This window comes from Calypte anna, chromosome Z, assembly GCF_003957555.1.
Source record: "Calypte anna isolate BGI_N300 chromosome Z, bCalAnn1_v1.p, whole genome shotgun sequence".
Taxonomy (NCBI): Eukaryota; Metazoa; Chordata; class Aves; order Apodiformes; family Trochilidae; genus Calypte; species Calypte anna.
The window spans coordinates 9,145,398-9,166,854 of record NC_044274.1 but is presented as its reverse complement, the minus strand read 5'-3'; the positions used below and the strand labels follow the sequence as shown (position 1 = coordinate 9,166,854).

General features: G+C 37.8%; 1 protein-coding gene across 1 annotated transcript in view; it reads left to right on the top strand.

Moving 5' to 3' along the window:
• Positions 1 to 247: 247 nt before the first annotated feature.
• LOC103532472 (protein hinderin) overlaps positions 248 to 21,457 on the top strand; it is a 100,816-nt gene continuing 79,606 nt past the window's right edge. Inside the window, exon 1 of the mRNA XM_030467382.1 lies at positions 248 to 369. The gene's annotated coding sequence lies outside the window, so the exon portion shown is untranslated. The remainder of the gene's footprint in view (positions 370 to 21,457) is intronic.

Below are 21,457 nucleotides of genomic sequence, written 5' to 3'. Positions count from 1 at the left end.
TCAGTGATAAAAGAATTTGGTGCAATTCTTCTTTTTCCACTCTCTGAATAGAAAGAAGGTTGTACTTGAACATTCATCTCTAGGCAGATTTATCACCATTAGGCAGCACTCAAACACACAGTATCTGTTTTTAAATTGAGCTGTTATGGATCTAAATCAGATTTACACAGGATAAGTTGGTATATATTTGAGTCTAACTATTCACTAAAGAATATTTTTTCCTTAACTTCTGATGGTTCACCTCTGCAGCAGCAGTACAGAGAATGCCAGGAACTTCTGGGCCTTTATCAGAAGTATCTAGCTGAGCAGCAGGAAAAACTGTCACTCTCCCTTTCAGAACTGGGTGCTGCCAAGGAGAAGGAGCAGAAGGTAAGCTCTTTTCTCCACTGTTCTTTTTTAATGATGTCTTGGAAACATCTTTTCTCCCATCCTGGAACAGCGACTTTAAGAGTATTGTCTTACTTTATACAGTGTCAAATACCATTTTGTGATTGGTTTCTCATTAATTCTTCCCTTAATACATGGATTGGAGAAAAAAAAAAACCAAACCTAAATGTTGTGTCAAAATGTTGTGTCGATAAATGGGTGAAGTTTATTGACAATACCATAACGGAGAAGGAATCACAGGCACACATGCCTCTGCTAAGGGGATGGTGCAGATGCTCTTCTGTTTTCTGTTTACTGGCCTGTTTCTTAAACAGTAAAATAATCACTGTCACTGTAGATACAGCCTTTCAAATTTTCACTGTGCTTTTTGAGAATTGAAAAGGACATTGCAGATGATGTATTTGGTCAATAAGTACTTCCTCAAGTCTGCAAGACAGCCCATCTGATTTCAGCTGTTTATAGAAGACCTATAATTATAGATGAAGTTTAAAAACAGAAAATGTTGACTGGAGATACAACATGTTAAATTAAGTGGTAAAATGTTTCTCAGATGTGAAGATTCTCTTCCCAAAGACTTGAAAACATGGTTGCTTTAATTTTTTTCTGATAGCTAGGTATTTTATTTGCATCCCTGCTGGTAGCAGATTATAACCTGGGAATGAAGACTCCTTATGCAAGTGCTCTACATAATGTTGTTACCTGCTATTTTCTTTCAGTAGCTTCCATCTGCAGATCTCCAGAGTTTATTGTTCCTAAGGCTATGCCTTTTTAATAGATTGGTCAATGCCTTGATAATTTCTTTTTCTGGAGGAGTCTTGAAGGCTTCTAAGAGGTCTAGGAGTACGGTCATCATTGCAGAGTATCCAGCAGGTGATCTGATTCTGGCCTCTTGTTGGTACCCTACTGAACAAATGGCATGGACAGATCCTGTCTCTCAGAAGGAAGTGGGCTATTTTATCCTTCTGATAGGTTGGGTTTTTTGTAAAATATATTGTTGGGCATTGAGCTGTTTGGTAAGGGTTTTAGCCTTTATAAACAATTCCTTTCCATTGTATTATATTTTTATCTGCCATCTGTTCTGTTATGGTGTTGACAATGGATGATGCCTGTATTCTTGCCTAAAACATGCTGGGGATCTGCTCAGAAAAGTCCACAGGAGCTCATGGAGTCCAGCAGCACCATGGCAGCTGTGAATGGGATGGTGCTGATACTTCTCTCAAGTTTTTCGACAAATAATATTTTCCTTTTCACCTTTCAAATTTAATTACACACATCTTGTACTAGGCTAATCCAGTGTAATCACATCTACAGTGTTCAAGTGTAGAAGGAGATGACAGGAAACCTTCAGCCCATTAATTGTCAAATCAACACCTGATGGTACAGCAGTCCACATTCATGTTTTCTTCTTCCTAATCTTCCTAATCCTCCCTCAGTGTATACACAGAGACTTCTCTGAACATGTTTTCTGATTGCATGTGCTTACCAAGCTTATCTTTGATTCCGTTAGTTATTTTCTCTATAGTTACAGGTACTTCTATCCAGAAATGCAAATTCAGATATAATATTGAATTTTCCCTTGACATTTAATTTATAGTCAACTAGTCTAGAGGTCCAGTCTAGCAGGTCTGAAATTACTCTTGTCTTCTTATCATGTGCAAAGCTTTGTAGGCACAAGTAAAAACCTGTCAAAGCATGCTTTGACTAGATTTTTTAACATCTTGCAAGATATTTCTAATGTTTCTAGCTTACTTCTTAAATTTTTTCTTTCTATGCAGCCCTGATAGACATGGAACTGTTCATATCCTGGATGCATTTTGCTTTATAAATTGTTCCTTTTTACAAACAAGCACTTCATGCTTTATTTCTCCTCACAGCTCGGACACTGTGCAGACTGCCTCATTGTGTCGATTCTTTCCCTAACACACCTTCATGTGATAACTATCAAAACCCAAGAAAAGTCACTGCACTGCTTCTTGTTGGGCTTCTGTGTTATTTTTACACACCTTATTTGTTGCTGTCTTTTTGTGTCTTGCAAGCTCTTAGGATGTTAGTAGGTTTATTTTGGTCCTGTTTCACTGTTGCCTTAAAGAAACAGTTCAGGCAGACATAGGGCTTGCATGCTGGAGTCTGCCTCAATGGTCAATGCCACAGGGGAATGCAGCAAGAAGAATCTTTGGGAGGTAAGAACTGGAAAAAGGACAGAGCTAAAAACCTTTCCTTATGCTCTGAGGGTTGCCCATGCCAGCTCCCTCTGCCCTGTAGACGTTCTTATGCTCTCCCTCCTTTTGTTTTAAGCTGGACTTTGAAAGAAACCATTTTGTTTAAATGTAAGCCTGAAAGAAGTCTTCCATAGTTCCTCTTGAAACCTGACCCACTAGGAATCTTTTTCTATTGTTCATTACTGTCTGAGTTTAGGAAATCCTGGATATGTCCTGCTTTAAACCAGTAGATACTAGCTAGCTACTTAGTTTTCAGGTTTTTGAACTAGGAGAGGTAGTCCAGGTCTGGGAGAGGTAACTGACTTTTCCTCCTTCAGGTGATTGCAGCTGATACTGGGACATATATGCTTCAGTGAAAGATGTTGTTCTGATTTTCCTGTGTCTTTCAGAAATATTATCCTCAGTACTAAAGCACTTTTTTGTTCTGTCTCTTATGAGCTGCTTTATCTTATGTTCATTTTCCCCTCTTTTTCCTCCTTGTTTATTTTGATTAATTTCTAATGGTACATATACCTATATCTTAACATCACTTCTGTTTGTCTGTCTGGCTTCCTCTTTCTCACTGTACAAAACTGCTGACCATGAGCTGTCACTTTCCCCTGGGCTCAGACAGGCATTTGAAAGCATCTCCTTTGAGTGTTTAAATGCTTGGCTTCAAGTTAAAGTGAGACAATTAACTGGTCAGGAGACTTGCAGCAGGTACCAAACACCTGTGGCATTGCTGCAAAATGAGGTGGAGTTGTATGGAAAGCAAATGACTGTAGTAGTTATGTGAATTTCACAGGGCTGTGAAATTCATCCCTGGTTTGTAACCGTATTGAACTAATGCAGCTACTTTGATATTAACTTTTATTTTTGTCTCTTTTAGCATCACCTAAGAGTAGCAATAATTCTGAAATCTTTTCTCTTACCTAACATTGCTTCTTTATAACGAAAGTCAGTTCCCAAAATTTAAAGAAGCATTCTACTAACAGTGAAATAAAATTGCTGGGAAGATGGTGGTGAGATGATTTAAGGCAGAACTCTGGTGGAGTCAATAATAAGTAACTAGAACATGGAGCTTCCTTTTTTTGTGAGATAAAGTTAATTCCATTTGAAAAGATACTTAAGGTGACATGAATTGAATTATTCAAACTGGCCTTCTCAGCATTAACTCTAGGTTAATATCTCATGATGCCTCTGGTTTCATTATAGGAGTTTTAAGTACATAACTTTTTATAATAAATTCAATACCTAGAAGCCGAACTGAAATTGGTTTACCTTCTACTAACCCATAAAAAGAAGCATTAATTGTAAAGTGAATGTTAAAGTGGTCACTAAAGTTGACTCAGGCAGATTCAAAGAGATAGCTTTTGTGTAAAGGAAGAGCTCTACTGAACAATAGGCTTCTGCCCTGATGTTAATAGAAAATACCATCCATATTAAAATGTAGTTAAACTTTTAATATAAAAAAATATTTTTGGATCTTCTTCCTGCAGCTCCCAGATGTTCAGTCTTTGCCATTTTAAGAAGCTTCACACAGAGATGTACAGAAAATTGCCCTTGCTCTTGGTAATCAGGTCTGACCTAGTTATGTAGCTGCTGCTTCACTGCCATCTTAAACAGTGGCAAGAATCCAGTTTACTTTGGCAAGTTGATGGCTGATGAATTTGTAGCTATTCTTCAGTGTAGGACAGGACTTGAGGCACAACAATTGGACAGGAGGATGATTTTCTGCAGGTCTGGGACTCTTGGGCTACTTCACCTAGAAGAGATCTAATACCTGTAGTCTCAGCATTGCCTATAAATGTTAATCTTTGAATTTACAAGTACATCTGGCAGCTTTTGTTTCTTATTCATGGAAGATTACCAACGCATCTGCTAATTCCTGTGATTTACGTAGATTCTTGTTGTGTATGTGTTTTAAGCTTCAGTACTTCCACCTGTGTAGAAACGGCACAGATATGAAGTGGGATTGTAGACAGAAAGGAACATGAAGAATTTATTTTCAATGGGATATCTGCTCTCTTCTTGCCTCGTGCATTACATCATCTGACTCCTGTTTGGTGTCTGTATTGCAGCAGTGCCAGAGGCCCTCATCAGGAATGAAGTACTGTTGTGTACTAAGCACTGTGCAAGCATACTGAAAGATACAGTCTGCTTGAGGAAGACTGTAAAATCTTAAGAAGATTAACTTTTGTGTTTTCTTTTACTTTTTATGTTACTGTTCCCCTTGAATCACTTATCCACCTTCAAAATTGTTGATACTGCTGTGGTTTCACTTCACAGTGGAGTCTGAAGTAAGCCTGTTCCTGTAAGGACCAGGAGACCTCACATTCTTTTTATGTCAGTGACGAAAATTCATGTCCATATAATTTTAATTTTTTGCCTTAGTAAGTGTGACTACGTACTAAAGTTTCAAACATTGGTGATTTCTTTTTTTTTTTTTTTTTTTTTTTGAAAAGGATATTGAAACAAACCAGTCTTCAGGAGTTGTTTCTCTCTGATTGTCCCTGAACTTTCCTCCTATTCTTCCTTTTTTCAGCACTGGTCTCCTTTAAATACAATCTTAGCTTGGCTGAATAAAAAAAAAATCATCCACATAATGCAAAGAGTTTTGAATGCTATAAGGTAAACCTGCAAGATAGAATTGACTTTGTCTGTTTACCCAGCTGTATAGGAACAATGCAGGAGACCATAAGAAAGATACTTGAGAACCGTGACAATATGTATATATATATATAAAGAACTAATTTGGGTGTAGAGCCAAGGGTATTGGAATAATATTATGAGGTCAGACAGAGAGTGGTTTAGCATGAGTAAGTATTGGGAATGGCTTTGCCTTACCTCTGTTACTTTCAGCAAGTCCTCTGATCCTTTTCTGTGGCTTTTCTATTTGTGAAACAGAGATAATGTTTTTGTTCTCATTCTTTCTGTGTTCTAATGAGAAAGCCAGGTTTTGGGTGCTTCTTTGTGGTGTTTCAGGTATTAGTGATGATATTTCAAACTTAGGGTGGTTGGGAGTAAACTACTTTGTAATGGGTTGAAGAAAACACATTTCTTCCTTTCACCTCTGGGTTACTAAGTCATAGTTGATTTGTCTGTCTTTCCTGAAAAATGCTAACACAAAACAGCAAGGCAGATGGACATAAACATTTCAATGAAAGGGGAACATTAGTATTGAAATACCTGTGTATTGCAAGCATTCACAATAGAACTCCACCTGCACTCAGTCTCCTGGAAATGTGTGCCCCAGTAGAACCATTTGGCTCGCATAAAAGCCTGGTCTCCTTGCATGCTGAGAAGGATGCTGTGTTTGTGATGATAAGCACTTCACTCTCAGCTCACTGCTTAAGCGAGGTCTGAGCAGTTCACTGCTTAGCTGAGACCTGTGCCAGTTCACTGTCTCTTTGTTCTATTGTCTTTAATCAGCCTTGTCTCTAGCCTCTTTAGGGTCTTTTGATTTTCTTTACTTTGAAGGTGCCTCTTTTGGTTTCATCCACTTGGCTTTAAAACCTGTCCCTCCTGTGGAAGTCTCTTCCTTAGGAGGACACTGGTGTATATTTTTCTGTTGGGGGATGAATCTGGAAAGGAGACAGTGTCTTCCTTTCCAGCAAAATATTTTCTTTCCTTGTCAATGTCTAAATGATATTGTTACTATTGTAAAATTATAACTCTGGATCTTTATGGGAATTAAAGAAATCTGTGGCAAGAAATCTGTCTGTCCTGGAGAAAACGCTTACATCAGATATTGCAATTTCTTCAGTAGAATTCTCATAGTGTTTCCTTGGAGAGACCATTTGACAATTCTAGCATCCTCTCATTCTCCCTTTGAAGTGAGAGTAAGGCTTCTCCAGTGAATGCAAAGCTTTGTAAGACTTCACTTGCAGTCAAAGATTTTGTATTACACCACAGGTCTTGAGAAAGAAAACCTCTGTTCTACCCTTCACTTTCTGGAATTACCTGTTTACCTGACATTACCATGAGGAGTGCAGGTGTCCCAGCTGCCCACAGAAATGCTGGTACTTCTGGTTGTATAGTCTATATTTGACTTATGCATATGTCCTTTTATTCTTCTGGCTTTGATTTTTTTCAAAGTTATGACTCCTGAAAATCATGTGCTTCTTATCTTCTTGGTTCATTTGGTTCCTGGTAACAGAGTTCTTGGATCCCTCTAAGTGTGACAGGTCCTGTGTACTGTGATGAAGATTATATCCTTCAGGCTCCTGATTTGTGGAAAACCAGTGCTCTAGACGTCCAAAATCTGACTGAATAAGCAACCTAATGAAACTTTGAAGGTGACTGTGTTTTGGTGAGGTTTGGACCAGATAATTAGCAGAGTTCTTTTCCAACCTGAATTTTCTCTGACTGTTCTGTAATTTCTCTTCACCAACTCTACTGAGGAAAGAGATCACCTTGTGAGAACCTGTTTCTCAGTAAAAAAAAAAGAAGCTTTTGGGCAGCAGCAGTAGGTCCAGCAGCTGGTCCTGCTTTTCTTAAAATGGAGATTGCTAGAATTGCTATTTCTGGCTCTTGAAACAAATAGAGACGCAGACTAAAACTTCATAACCTAAAAACCATTTTTTCATCAGTTTAAACTACAGATAATGTGATATTAATGCTTGTTATATTGAGATAAATTGCTTACCATCTCTTGCACACGTTTTTGTGTGATAATCGGGTTGTTTAATTAGAAGTGTCTTTTAATGAAAGCCAGGTGATTATCAGTTCAGGACACTATAGGTTGGTCTTTGTATGGCAAGAAGATTTTTCATAAGAGCCAGGGATGTAGTTTTCTTCAAGCTAAGAAGGTGGAAATTCGTTATCTGTCTGTACCAGAATGATTGCCTGCAGAAATATCTCTTCGAGTTAGCTCTGAATACCCTAAGATTTAACTTGAGTTTTTCATTTTGAGCTGCAAAAAGTTAAAACTTAAAGTTTTTCCAGTGCACAGTTTGCCATTTGAAGTTTATAAGGACTGTTGTCTGGGGATTTTGTCTACCACAGGACAAATTTGTAAAGTTCTTCAGACATCTGGGCTAAATTCCCTATATAAGCAGAATATATATGTGACGAGGTGGCATCATCACAGGCTGTGCATCTGTTGCAAGGCTGCGTACACATTACGTGTGTATCACATTTCATGTGATTATGGTTTTGACCAGCCTGGTAACCTCTCTCTTTCCAGCAAATGCATTAAGTACCATGTCATGACATCATGCCAGTTTTTAGCTTCTGTCTATTCATGGCAGATGCCAGAAAATATTTGAAACTCTCTCTTTGTTTTGGAAACTCACTCTTATGATTCTAGAGCTTGGGTCGTGGGTAAAAAAAACTATGCAGACAGTCAGGACTGTCATGTGCCGATGGTGATTCATAGTAGATACGTGATACAGAAAGATACATGAGTTTCTCCTGTCTCTCCTGTTGTCAAAGTTGATCATACAGATACATGGTTTCTGAGGGTGGCTTACTTCCATTTAAGAATAGGGAAAAGCAAATTATGTCTTCTAGCCTGTCTTGGAAGTCTGGAGGCTGTTCTTTGTGTTTAAATAAAGTAATTTCTAGTCAATTTGTAATAGATGCATTGGTTTCCATGTTACATCTTTCACCACGTGTTCTCTCCATAAGCAGCAGTATTCTTGTTACAAATTTCCAGGGTATCTTCTGTTTTCTGGTGTGTAACTTCAAAATCTCCTCATACTTATTGGTACTGGGTCATGAACAAGAGTATCTTAGTTGAAGACAGTCATTTAAAGTGCTCTGATGAATGCCTCTGCTCTAAACCTTCAGAGAGAGGACTTGGGACAAAGAAGACATTGAAGCCTCTTATGGCTAGGTCAGGGACTCACTCTTCTAGGCTAATGTCCCTTTTGAACCTCGTCAGAGAAATCTTAAAGTCATATCAAGAGCATTATTTGAGTCAGGAACTGGTTTTATTTCATGGTTGCAGAAAATGAGAATGAAAATTTTGATAGAGAACTTGTCTCATTAAATAAGTGTGTGAGGCTGCAAAAACAGAACATCCTGTGAGCAGCTTAGGTATCTCTTCTAGATTTCAAGTGGCAACTTGAAAATGCAAAATCCTTCTCTTCTATACACCTGGAAGCATGTGCAACAATCATGTGAACACATAGACAGATTGAATTTTAAGTAATATCATGTTTTTCAAACCAGTACATAGGACCCCTGAAGACAAGAACTGTTGCTGCAACACCAGAACTAGCTCAATATTCACACTTGAATTTATGTGCATGTTAGCAGGCCTTGAATAGAATACTGTCTCTGCTTTGAACTGTATGAATTTCTACATTTTATAAATCTCAACACAGAAATAAGTGCCAGTTTATTTTTTAAAGGTGTTTAGTTTTAGCTCGTACATTCTAGTTAATGAACAGATGTCAGCCTTTTGAAATGTTATCTTGGGTCCATTGTGTAGATTCTGAAGCTTCAGGTAAAATAAGACCCAGTGAGGGGTTTTCTGGAGGAAGATCTTAATTGAGTTTACTTGAGAAAACCAGAGTTCAGACACACAAGCAAAAAGGTCCTTAAATATTTAGGCGTTTGTTTTTCATTTTATCCATGCTGATGTCATTAAAGGGACATAAGAATTTTTATTAATATTTTTCATTTCTTGTGATGATCATGAGAAGTTTGCATACAAGGGTGTTACTGGGACTGCTGCTGTAGTCCACCAGGTAGTGAAGGCTGGAAAAGCAGATTAACTGGTATCAAATCCTGTTGTATTACTGTCTTGTCATCAAGTTTTTTTGATTTCTTTCAAGCTTAGTTTCTTGCTCTTTAGGTAGAAGGTGATACCCACTATTTGTTACAGCACGTAAGCTCAGTGAATTCAACATTTATAAATGCAAAAATGAATTGTTGGTCTAGTTATGAGATGGTATAAGGAGAGCGCAGTTTGTCTAGGACTTCTCCACAAGTTAATTCTTGTAAAAAGTAGTCTTTCTGCCCCTGTGCTGAGTTAGAAGTAACAAACACTCAATGTAGGGAAATTAGCTAGACACACACCTGCACATTCTTAATTTGTTTCTTTAAGCATTAATTCTCTTATAACAATATATCCAAAGTACTGCTTCTCTATCAACATGCCTGTTTGCAGAAGTAAAAGATCAGATTTTATTTAAAACAAAACAACTTGTGGGTTTTTGTTTTAACAGCCTTATCAGTCAGGCTAAGAACACCAGCATATTAGAAAGTTGGTCCCCGATTGCTTCTTCCTATTGATATGTATGATAGGAGTCTAAGTTGGGTCCGTCTTGTAGAAAGCAAGAGTGAAAATAGAAGTTATCTTCAGAAGGTGAGTCAGATCCAGCTGCTGATTCAGTTTAGAAGACTCTGGGCACCTTTTTTTTTTTTCTGAAATCCTCATTTTTTAATCAAGATACTCCTTTTTCTTGAATGATTAGATGGCATCCGCACTAAAATGATCAACACTGAACACCATGCACAATCCTAAGTCATAAGTAATACACTTTTCTTTGGTGTGGATTGTGGAAAATCCTTTCCTTGATTCTCATATATATCATTAAAACTGCTTACATGTTGAACTAGCCCCTTGAGTTAAAAATCAGTAACTATTCAAATAATTCCTTTTAACATGTCTTCAGCCTTTTTGAACTCGTGACTCTCAACTTCTCTGTGCAAGCTTATTCCAGGGACCAGGCTGCCAAACAGACATTTCAAAAATGGGGAAGTTCATTATAACTTTTTAACATTTTTTTCCTTACAGGAGGAGGTTAATAGGTTGAAATAAGAGGCAAAAATTTAGAATAAGCTAGGAAGAGTTTAAGGATATTATGAAGATGTTTTGAAATGTCAGAAACACGTTAAAATGGTGAGGTGGTAATTTTTTAAGCAAACAAAATTCCAGGAAATAATTCTCCTTATTCAGTCAAAGTGCTGGTGAAATCACCAATTTTTTTTCCTCCATGTTGTTGAAAAACATCTTTCTGTATCATGGTTTGACTAACAGGGTGACTTTGTAACACCTGAGTGAGTGGGGATGTCCATCCTTTGTGTTAGATGAGCAGGGGGAGATAAAGCTTGCATCCATCCTACTGTCTTCTGGGAACAAATGAGGTTCAGATACTCGGGTGGCAGATGTTGCCTGAAGTAGGAAAGATCTCACCATCTTTGCTAGCAAGTGTGGGTCAGTGCAAGGCCAGGAACTTGCTGGTACATGTGCCAGTCTCTATGGGACCAGAGACCACTGTCCTCTTGGTGCCTGCACTGAAGCTTAGTACACAGCTGGGATGTGCTGCCACAAAGACAAGCAAAGGACAAAAAACCCTTCCTTTCTGTGATCTTTATATTAAAGCAATGAAGATTTAGATACCCCTAACAGAAAGCTGTTCCTCCTAGAAACTGGTCCTCACAGTCACAGTTTTCACATGTATTTATCTCTTTTCACAAAGGGGCAATTAAACTCCCATAAGTCTGCCAAATTTATTACATTCTGTCTACCTAAATATTTCCTGTCATTTCAGTTGAATGTGGCATTTTCCGGTTCTTTTTATCTTGCAACTGCTTTACTGTCACACGTTCTCTCTGAGCTGGCTAAATGTCAAGGGTGGAATAAATTATTACTTGCATACTGTTATTTGTACAACTGTAGTATTTGGGTTGGGGACCAGTATCCTCATACTAGGTAGGCATCTGAATCTGAATAATGGTCACTATTCCAAAGAAGTCATAATGCCAATGTGTTCAAGCATTTTTAAAAATCAGTTAGAGATGAAAGCTGCTTTAAAGATAAATGTAGGGTGATTATATTGAGTATTACTTACTGATATATATTTCTTGCATAAATTTGATTTTCTATTTACATTGCTTCCTGAAAATGCCATTGTTAATAGAGTTCTGACATCTTATTTCCCTTATTGCTGTCTCAGTAGCATTTTATTTCTGATGCTTTAATAACTCAGTGAAGACTGAAAGGATAAAATGGAGGGAATTGACTGAACTAATTAGACCTTGATTTGTCTGGCTGTCCAGCACCTGACAAACATGTCTTTGACATAAACAGAATAAAACATTTTTGCCATTAGCCACTTACAAATAGCTATTTTGGCAGAGCTTTGAAACTATTTAATTCTCGGGGCATATTGTGCTCGATAAGGTGCCAATTCAGGATTTTTCTTTCTTTGTTGTGACTCCTCCTTCCTGTCTGTGTTGAAATAGAGTCATATTTAGTAGCTTCACAAATACTCAAAAGCAGTTAGTGCAGTTATCATCCTAACAAACTGAGTATTTCTGAGAAAGTGGAAATGTTCCCATTTCAATTTCTCGTTAATGACACACTTGAGTATGGGATCTAAAATGTCAGTCTTTGTATTTTCAAACCTGTAGGAACTTGAATAAAGCTTATACATAAGAGCAATCAACTCTGATAGCAGTAGGCTAAATATTAGTTTCTGAAAATAAATTTTATATGAATCTATTCTCCAGACAATTTGACTTTTAAATGTTTAAAAATGTGACATCTTTATATAAGTGAATACAGATTGAGACAGGAGCTATAAAAACCTGAAGTTTCCATGCATCACCTACTTTTCACTATCACCTGTTAAACAGCACAACTGGATACAATGCAAGCTTTACTACTTTCCATTGCAATAATTTACTGCCCTTCTGACCTATAAACAGATAACCATTAGTATGACTTGATACTGTTAGATGTTTGGATACATTCTCAAAGGTAATTCATGGTTTTAAATATTGTATGTGTGAAAGGTTTTATAACCCAGCATTTGGGAAACGGGAGCATTTTATTTCCTTGAGCAGTGTTCTGGGAGTAATGATTTGTCACTGCAGCCCGGTTACAGGCTTCCTGAGCAAGTGTCCTCTCCTCTCACCTCCTCCTGGAATGCTGTATTCTTACATAAAGACCACTGAAAAATTCATTAAAAACTTCCTTTTCTAGAGGGTGACTTCACTACTGTCTGCATGTGGAAAGTTTTCAGTCATCTCAGTTACTGATTTACACTTAAAACTTCATTGCAGTAAGACATGGATGCTCCACCAGAGGATTTGGGACTGAATGTAAGTGGCTTCTTGTCTGGCATCTACTACTGACTCACTCTGTGACCTTTTGATAATTACTCCAGCTTTCTGTGCCTAAGTTCACTACGTGTACAGTGAGCTGTGGGAGCACACTGCTTCCCACCAGTGCTTGTGAAGCTCTTCAACTTTCTGCATAAAAACCACAGATACAACGCATTGTCATGATTCATAATGGCATAACTCCTTTGCAACAAAACCCTCTGTTGCAATAAGCACATGTGCTGATGTGTGATGATTTTTTTTTTCTGAGATACAAAATAGCTGTAAGAAACACTCATGCAAAATGGCAAACCATTTAAATGTAAGCCTTGTTAATTTCCTCGTTTTTGCAGCTTTTGAATGCTGCTTTTCTTTTTGGTCAGAAACAAGCCCAAGAACCTCAGGGTAGAACCCAGTTTTTGCATCTCAGCAAACTGATCTTGCAGCAATGTGCCTGAATTGTGCCTGGTCATGGAGATTAAAGTATTAGCAGCAGGTAGTGCTGCTGGCTATGTAGTGAGCTAATGACTGGTGAGTATGTGGTCAGGTCCACTCCATCATTGTTCCAATGAATGTTCAGAGAGGGTAGGAGGAGGGGAGTTAATCCTGAAGCATGCCACCTGAGAGAGGTGTCCCCCTCAAAGAAGAGTGCATGGAATAATCTTGAGTCACTTACTAAAGACTCAGTATGTTAGTGAGACTTGATGTGCTTAATCCTCATTTATTTTATTAACTTATTTCTTTAAAGCTTGTTTTAGGACATAAGTGAGAAGAAGGCTAATAGTAGTCTGCAAATAATTTACTTGATAAGCCAGTATAGACAAAGAATGATTGAAAATAAGCAGAAGACCTCTGACATTTACATAATATTTACCTTGAGCACTCAGTGTAACTTGTTTGTTACAGAAGTCATTATCTTGGAGATTAACAGTAAGGAGGGGAAATCGAATTTAAGACTAGAATGAGAAAAAAACAAAGGGTAGAAATGGGGAGATGTGTTCAAGCAGAGGAATGAGGAGCTGATGTAGCCATAATCTGTTGTTGATCTTTATGGGCTATGATAATGCTATCTCAGTAAAAGATCTCAGGAGAAGAATAATTCATATGGGTTATTGTTTCTTGAGAGTGTAATCTTTGATAAGCCTTTTGAAGATTATCTATATGTACACATAGTGTTAGTAAGAGGACTTTGTGAAGGTCCAGAATTCATAGTTCTCTCAAACCTGGAAGAAATTCTGAGTAAGTAAGGGTAATTGTATGTCTTTCCTATACAGTGGATGTCATGAGTCTGACAAGCTCAGCTGCCCATTGAAGATGAGAGCATTTAATAAAAAAAAATAAAAAGCCTTTATGTTTTTGTGGTAGGCTGTTGAGAGGATGTGGGAAGACAGTAAAATGATTGGAAGAACAGCTGAAAGTTTGCAGCACAGGTCAATGAGAGGTCCTCTATAATGACAATAATTGTTAGGAACATTTTAAAATACACTTAATCAGTATTGGGATTATAATATATTATCTGACAGGCAGAGATTTCCACATAGCTGTAATTAGAGAGTTTGTTTAGGCAGTAGAAGCTCTCTGCTGAAGTAATGAAGATTGAGTTAGAGTTTGACCGTGGCCCAGTTTTATGTCTTTAAGATTTTAGAGGCATGTTGGGATTTGAGGATGCAGTTATGCTGGATTACTGAGTTGAAATGAGCTTTTTGTACATCAGAAGCCAGTACTACACACTTGTAGTTTTACTGAAATATTAATAAAAAGACATCCTTTCATTCATCAAACACTGTTAAAATGCTGTTTCTAACAAGTTAATAACTGTAACCTAACAATTTTATGTGCATAACCTTTTGTAGGCCATGCAGCATGTGCAACCAGAGATGGCAGGTTGTAAAAAATTGTTGTAGCTGTTTGTGTTGTGATGGTGCTTAGAAGCTCAAGCTCCATACTTTCATGTGTAGCATGAATATCAGAGGAAGGTAGAGACTTCTGGCCCATGCTGCGGTTTTGCAGAAGCGCAGCTTGGTGCTTGTAGCAGCATGTAGGCTCAGTACTAGGCAGTCAAGCAGTGACATCTAACACTTTGGCAAAGGAGCTGGTGGTGTTCTGCAGCTAAGCATGGTGCCATTCTGGGTGACTAAGTCCTGAGCCTGGAAATATGTACAAACTGCTGAGAGAACTGTCAGGGTTTGTACAGAACTGCTGTAGTAAAATAAAAGCAAAACTCAGAGATTTTTCTGGTTTGCTTGTGTGGCTCCAAAGATACTGAGAAATTGAGGAAACATAGTTGTCAGTCTTTGACACATTTAGGCAGATGCTGCACATGTAAATAGGAGGTCCTGCCCTGTAAATCTTAAAATCAGGGGTACAGGCAACAAAGAAAGTAAAGAAATATGTACTGATGGAGAGACAGGGTGACTGCAGAAACATATTGCCATATGTCCTTGCTCGGTGCTCAGTGGTGCTTTGTGCATGCCTTGCTGTTATCTTCTAGCAGTAGTAACCAGCAGTTGTTATATGCCCTAGCAGGGCTTGCTATTCTGATTACAATCTTGCTTTTTTTTGCTCTCAGCTTAGATTCCAGTGTAATTTTAGCAGCATTCTTATGGAGAGCTGTTAGCGCAAGATAGAAAACAAATGTTTCATGGCAGCTGAAATCTGTGCTAGAAAATGGTTTAGAGCATTATCTCCTAACCTGAGCACTTAGTACAATATTTGTGGCAATCAAAAATGCAGGAAATTAGGATGCTTTGTTGAGAGTTAATGAAGAAGATTTCAGTGTGTGCAAACCCTTGGTTGCAGTTTCGGCTTGCGATCAGAGGGTGCTTATTTTCCTGTCTTTCAATAAGTCCTTCTCTGCTCAGGCACTCTTGTGAGAATGTTTTCAATATGTGGCAGATGAGCCACGGAGGAGGGGGCCTGTGGGGGATCACATGCTGGGTCACTGCTGATGAAACAGAATCTTTATTTGTTGTTTGATATCAGAAAGGGCACGCTAGTGCCTGCTTTGGTCAGGTACCTGAGCCTGCTCCAAGCGGGCTGATAAGTTGTACCGCATAGTGGTATTAGCTCAGCTCCCAGAAGCAGTAGAGCTGCATCAGTAATTAGTTCTTCTCAGCAAGCTTAATTAGCAGGCTCAAGCAGATACTGCACTGACATGGATACTTAGCTCCTGGTTCCCGAGCCAGCTTAAGTATGCGTGCAAGAGCCAAGCCCTGTGCAGTGTGGACTTAAAAGTTTTTTCCATCTCTGCTGTACTTCAGAACTTGAATCTTTTAGAACTTCTTTCCTCAAACTGTTCCTACAACCAGTGCCTTTAAATCTCCTTTTTTGTCTGTGGCAATAAGTACTGCTTTAAACAAGGCCCAAATGTCTGATTAGGAGATAGCATTTTTGATTAAAATCCGTTGGTTAATTTTTCAAATGAGTTTTTATTGGGTTTATTACTTTTTTTTAAAAATCAAATTCCATTTCAGTCATCTTCTTAGGCAGCAGATGATTTATAGAAAATGATCTTTGTGTTTATTTGAACATCCAAATGCAATAAACCTGCTCAGTATTTCAATAGCATACTTATTAATAGAACACATTATTCTGTTCAATATTGCACTGTCTTTAAAATTTAGCAGAGCATTAGTAGTAATGAAACTAGTTTAGATCGATACATCCCTGTTATGAAACCATCTATGTGAGGAAGAAAGTTCAAAAATTTGTCTATAACACAATAGCCTGATGATAATTGCAAAAAGATGTAGGAGGAAGACTTTCAGGGGAGTTTAAGTTTGTAATTTAGGATTTGTGCAGATTACAATGTATTAACATTAATTTAAGTATAAATACTTTCAGGAATTATAAAAAAAATTACCAGAAAGTACCTCTGTTGCAGAAAATAAAATTTTGGTCTTACAAGGAATAATGAAAAAGCTCCAATTCATTGGAGTAGGCTTTATAACTACTCAAGATGCAACAAGTAAAACGACTATTGTGAATATGGTCCCCAAAAATATCACAGATATTTTTCTATTCTGTTGCAGAAATTGTGTGAAAAAACAAGCACGCAAAGAGAAACTAAAATTAGATTTAACATTCTCAGCTTGGCGATCGCATGCTTCCATTAAATGGCCAGAATTTTTATACTTATCTAAAATTAGATCCTTGAATAAAGGACCTGATTGTAAAAAATGCTTAAGCACAATATTTGTAGAGAGATGCGTGTCCTAATTCTGAGAGTTTAATTTTAGGTATTTTTTGTGAGTTACTGTCAGTTCGGTTAACTTGGTGTTGCCAAAAAATGTCTGATTCTCTTTACTTTAGGTGTGTTGAGCTCTGCTGAAGTGAGTGCAGGACAGTGCCCTGTCAGTGTGCCCTTTCAGCACAGGCAGTGAGGTAGGTGGGACTGCACCGTACAGATGTGGACATTTGTCTCACCACTGAGTGTGTGTGAGAGGGAAGACCACTTAAAGTTGGACCACTAGTACCACTTGAGAAGCTTTTAAAAATATAACCTGGTGTTGCTATAAAAGGCTGTGGGGAGACCTGCCAGGCTTCTGTTTTGTGAGCTAGGCTTCTACACAGCTTGCCTCTCTGATTCCAAAAAGGCAGTTCTGGTTTGCATCTCGATAGAGTGGTTGCTAAGAACACTCTCATACTGAGGACTCTGGCTTTTTATGATGGGGTGGGGTTGTTTGTTTGTTTGTTGGTTGAGGTGTGCATGCACACAGTTGTCTGCATGGATTTCAGCTTGCTTAAATCCTTCAAAAACATCCACTTTCCCACCCAAACAAATCCCACACCAGAAAACCCAACTCCGGATAAAACCTGCCAAACAAAACACTCCCCCAAAACATCGGTGATGCTGTCAAGTAGAGGAAGTAATTTGGTCCTCTGTTCTCTATCATCCTCCACCCAAGGAGCTGAAGGTGTTCAGAAAACATTGTCTCACAGTGCTTTTGTGAGATGGGTAAGTAGTAAACTGTTGCAAATGGGTATCTTGATAGGCTGAGTGATTTACTGTTGGGATATCAGTGGAAGAGACAGATGAGTGACAGCATTCCTGCTCATGAACTCGCTAGCTCTTTCCCCTTCTTAAGATGTTGAAGTGTAATGAAACTTAAACGTTTTTAAACAACTTCAAGATTAAATTTTAATAGGAATGAAAAATGAACAATATTCTTACAAGTAAGAAATGGTGTTCATTATTTTTTGAAGTCCGTATCATAAGGAACAGCACCATTAATAAGAGCCATGAGGTTTTTTTATATTATGTACAGTGTTCAGATAGAAATTTAACAGGGAATTTTAATGAAATGATGGCAGAAATCACATTTTTATTACATCCCTTTGCAGAATATTTCCTGTGAGACCAAGATAGAGAGAGGGCAGAATTAATGGCTTTTCATAGGAACTGAGTGATAAGTTATGGAAAGCTTATAGAGATAATAATTTTAGGCTGCTGTTTGGATAGCTAAACAGCCTTATGGAGAATTGCTGCTTAATAGACATATCATGGGAATTAAAGACATTTGGATGTTAATTTGTATACATTTTTTTGGTATAGGACCGTAAAGAGAAATTAATTTTACAGATACTTTGTTTGCTGCTCTGTTGAGAGGGAAAGAATTCACTTACTGGATAGTTCCTGTCATTCTACCACTTAAGAGAACATGGAGAGTTGTCAGGGGGCTGCCTCTCTTTTCCTTTTTCTCCCCTCTTGTGGTTTTTAATCTGAACATAAGAGAGCATGATAAGATCTTACCATGGTTTTGTTCTCATTAAAAATTAAAGAAATTGTTATTTTGGGAAATGAGAGTTATGTTTAGGGAAAATAAGCACCAAAAATATTTATGAAAATCTAAGCAATCTAGCATATTATGTTGACTTAGAGTCAAGCTTGTATTGCCCACTTGGCAAATATATTTTACCATATTGCCATACAACTATAATAATAAATGAACATATACTAAAGCCCCCTATCTACTATGGCAACTGGCATTTTAAAAGCACTTCACGTGCTTGGTTTCCTGTATTTTAAATGCAGATGTTCATCCAACTTTTAATACCAATGGGAGGCCCTGTTCAAAACCTGCATTAGAGTGAAGCACAAGGTGGCAATAAACTTAATTTGGGCTTTTATCTTTCTTGGTTCCACCTCAAAGCTTTTAAATATTGCAGTTCTGAAGTGTGAATTTCTTTTGTGTTAGTCATTTCTGTGAACACCTGTGAGCGGCTGAGTTTAATTGGACTACAGCTGGTGCTGATTGTGTGTGCAGGGGCTGGGGGAGGCACTGCCTGATCCGCTGCCTTCGAGATGGGCATCATTATCTCCTCTCTTTCCTTTTCAGCTTTTTTTTTTCTTTCTTTTTTTTTTTTTTTTTTTTTTTTTTTTTTTTTTTTTTTTTTTTCCTTCTTCCCTGAATGCAGGTTAGAAAGGTTTAGGGATTAGGGACTGGAAATAAAAGGGGCTCCGGTGAGATTTGATGCCTCTTGGATGAAGTAATTTCAGCAAATGTATCTGCATGCATCAACACCCTATTGGACAAGTCAAGCACAGATTTGCTAATCTTGTTAGTCAATTTGCAATACTTCTGTAGCTTTCATAGGGGTGACTGTGCCAAGAGCCAGGGAGGCTGAAGTGCACAGCAGTGGAGAAGAACGAAGTAAAGATTTTAACAGTCTCTTCTCCATGTCAGCTGCTAGGAGTTTAATGGAAGTATCACCCTGTGTATGGTTAAAATGCAACGCACAGACTTGTGTATAAACATTTTTGATGGGATGACTTTGCTTTAGTCATTGATGCTTTCATTTCCATCCAGACTTGCTCGATTGTAATATTTCAGTTTAAATTAGAAGTCTTGTTTCCTTGAGAGTGCTGTGCACATCCTCCTGCTTTGGAATAATTGTTGCTCTGACTTTACTTTTTTAAAAGTTGGTTTCTGAATTCACTAGTGGCATTAGCTACAAGAAACTACTGCGGATCACTGGTTAGCAGGTATGTATTTCAGAAGAAAAAAATAGTTCTTTACCCATTGTTGCTTTGTAATAGATTGGTATGCTGTTTTCTACCTCTAGGCTTTGCAGATGAAGATGAATTATATAACCTTCAATTGAGAAAAAAGGAGAGAGAGGAGAAATGCAGCCAAATCACTTGGACTAAGCCAGAATGTCTTAAGGGTCATACTTCCCGGTGCTAAGAAGAAGAAAATAGTCTCTATATGGAATAATATGGAATATTTTATTCACAACAGGAGAGAAACTGAAACTTTCTAAATTTAAATTGAAAGCTGTGAACAGTCACCAGCCTGTAACTATTATATTATCCAAAGCCTTTTGGATTATAATAGGCCTTGTGGTCTTTGTGTCCATTATAAATGGATTGTAATTAGAAGAATTCTGTAATTTGTGAATCCAAGGAGTTTGCTGCATATTCAGTTGTCAGATCTGTTTCCATTAGGCATTCAGTGTCTGTGGCCTGTAGTGTCCCCTCATGTCACTGCACTGAGAATTCTCTTTGCTTTGGGGCTTAAATATCTTCTGCTGGGTGAGGCTTGCTCTAAAACAGGAAGACCACTTAAGAGGCCACAAAAAGTAAGGACACAACTTTTCACTTTCAAATCGAAGCAGCACAGGTCGGACTCCAGTTAAATTTCTGCTTTTACATGGACTATAATCTTGCAGATGATTGACTTTATTTCAACAAGATGCGTGCAAGTCTATTTTTGAACAAGTGGCATTTCAGAAAATAAGAGCATGCTGGGTGCAAAGTGAGTACTGGAAAAGTACAGTAATTTAATAAGCTCTCCCAGCTTTAATTGTCCTTTTTTTCTGTGCTGTTTGTTTGGGATTTCACTTCCATTTATGTTGCTTCTTGCATTCCTTTGAAATGCTTTAGTAGAGTATCATGCTACAGAAAGTAGCATTTCTAAACAGAAAAATGACATACACTGGAAAAAAAGAAATGGCAGCTGCTTTGGGACTGAGTGTATATCATGTACTCTGTTCAAATACATAGACAATATAGGTGAGATAACCTAGGTTGGGGGGAGCTTAAAACAGGAATTTTTTTTAGTCTGACTTATGTGTAATGTCTTCTATCCTTCAAGTTTTCAGTTAAACACAGTCACTGTGACTGACAGCATGCCCAAGAAAATGTAGCAGCAGCCCTTTAACTTAAATGCAACTCCTTCGAGTTTCCATTTTATGTTACCCTGTTTTGTTTAATTGGAATACATTAATATAGCAGACACCTTGCCTTCCTCTAACCAGATTTAGGGCTGAGAATGAGTGGAAAGGTCTTATCTTAATGAAAATGAATTTTCTTCTGTCTGAACAATAATGCAATAAAATGATCAACCTTCTTTTTTTTCTTTTTTTTTAAGCTCTTAATTATCTGCATGTGTAATGCTACCTACCAACATTTCTAGCAGTGCTGTGTGAGGGGCCCTGCTGTTGGTCAGAGACTTGGGGGGAGTGCAGAAAGATAACATTATTAGTAACAATTAAGACAAATGTTTCCTCTGTGGCTTAAAGAAGGCTCATTTAGCAAAATCTCTCAAAGGCAAGGCACTAAACATTTGTACTTTTTAATTTATTTTGTAGCAAAGTAAATTGTTTGAAGGAGGGGAGGACTTGGAGCACACATTAGACTCTGCAGTCAAAAGCATTCCAGTAATGATACCAGTGCAGGCTGGAGTGTGGGGTGGTAGGATGTGTGTTTCATATAGTGTAAGGGTGAGAAAAGCTACCTCAAATATTCTTACAGTAACTGAAAGCTTTAGTACCTGATTTAATTAATCAAAGGCCCTAGACTGCAATGT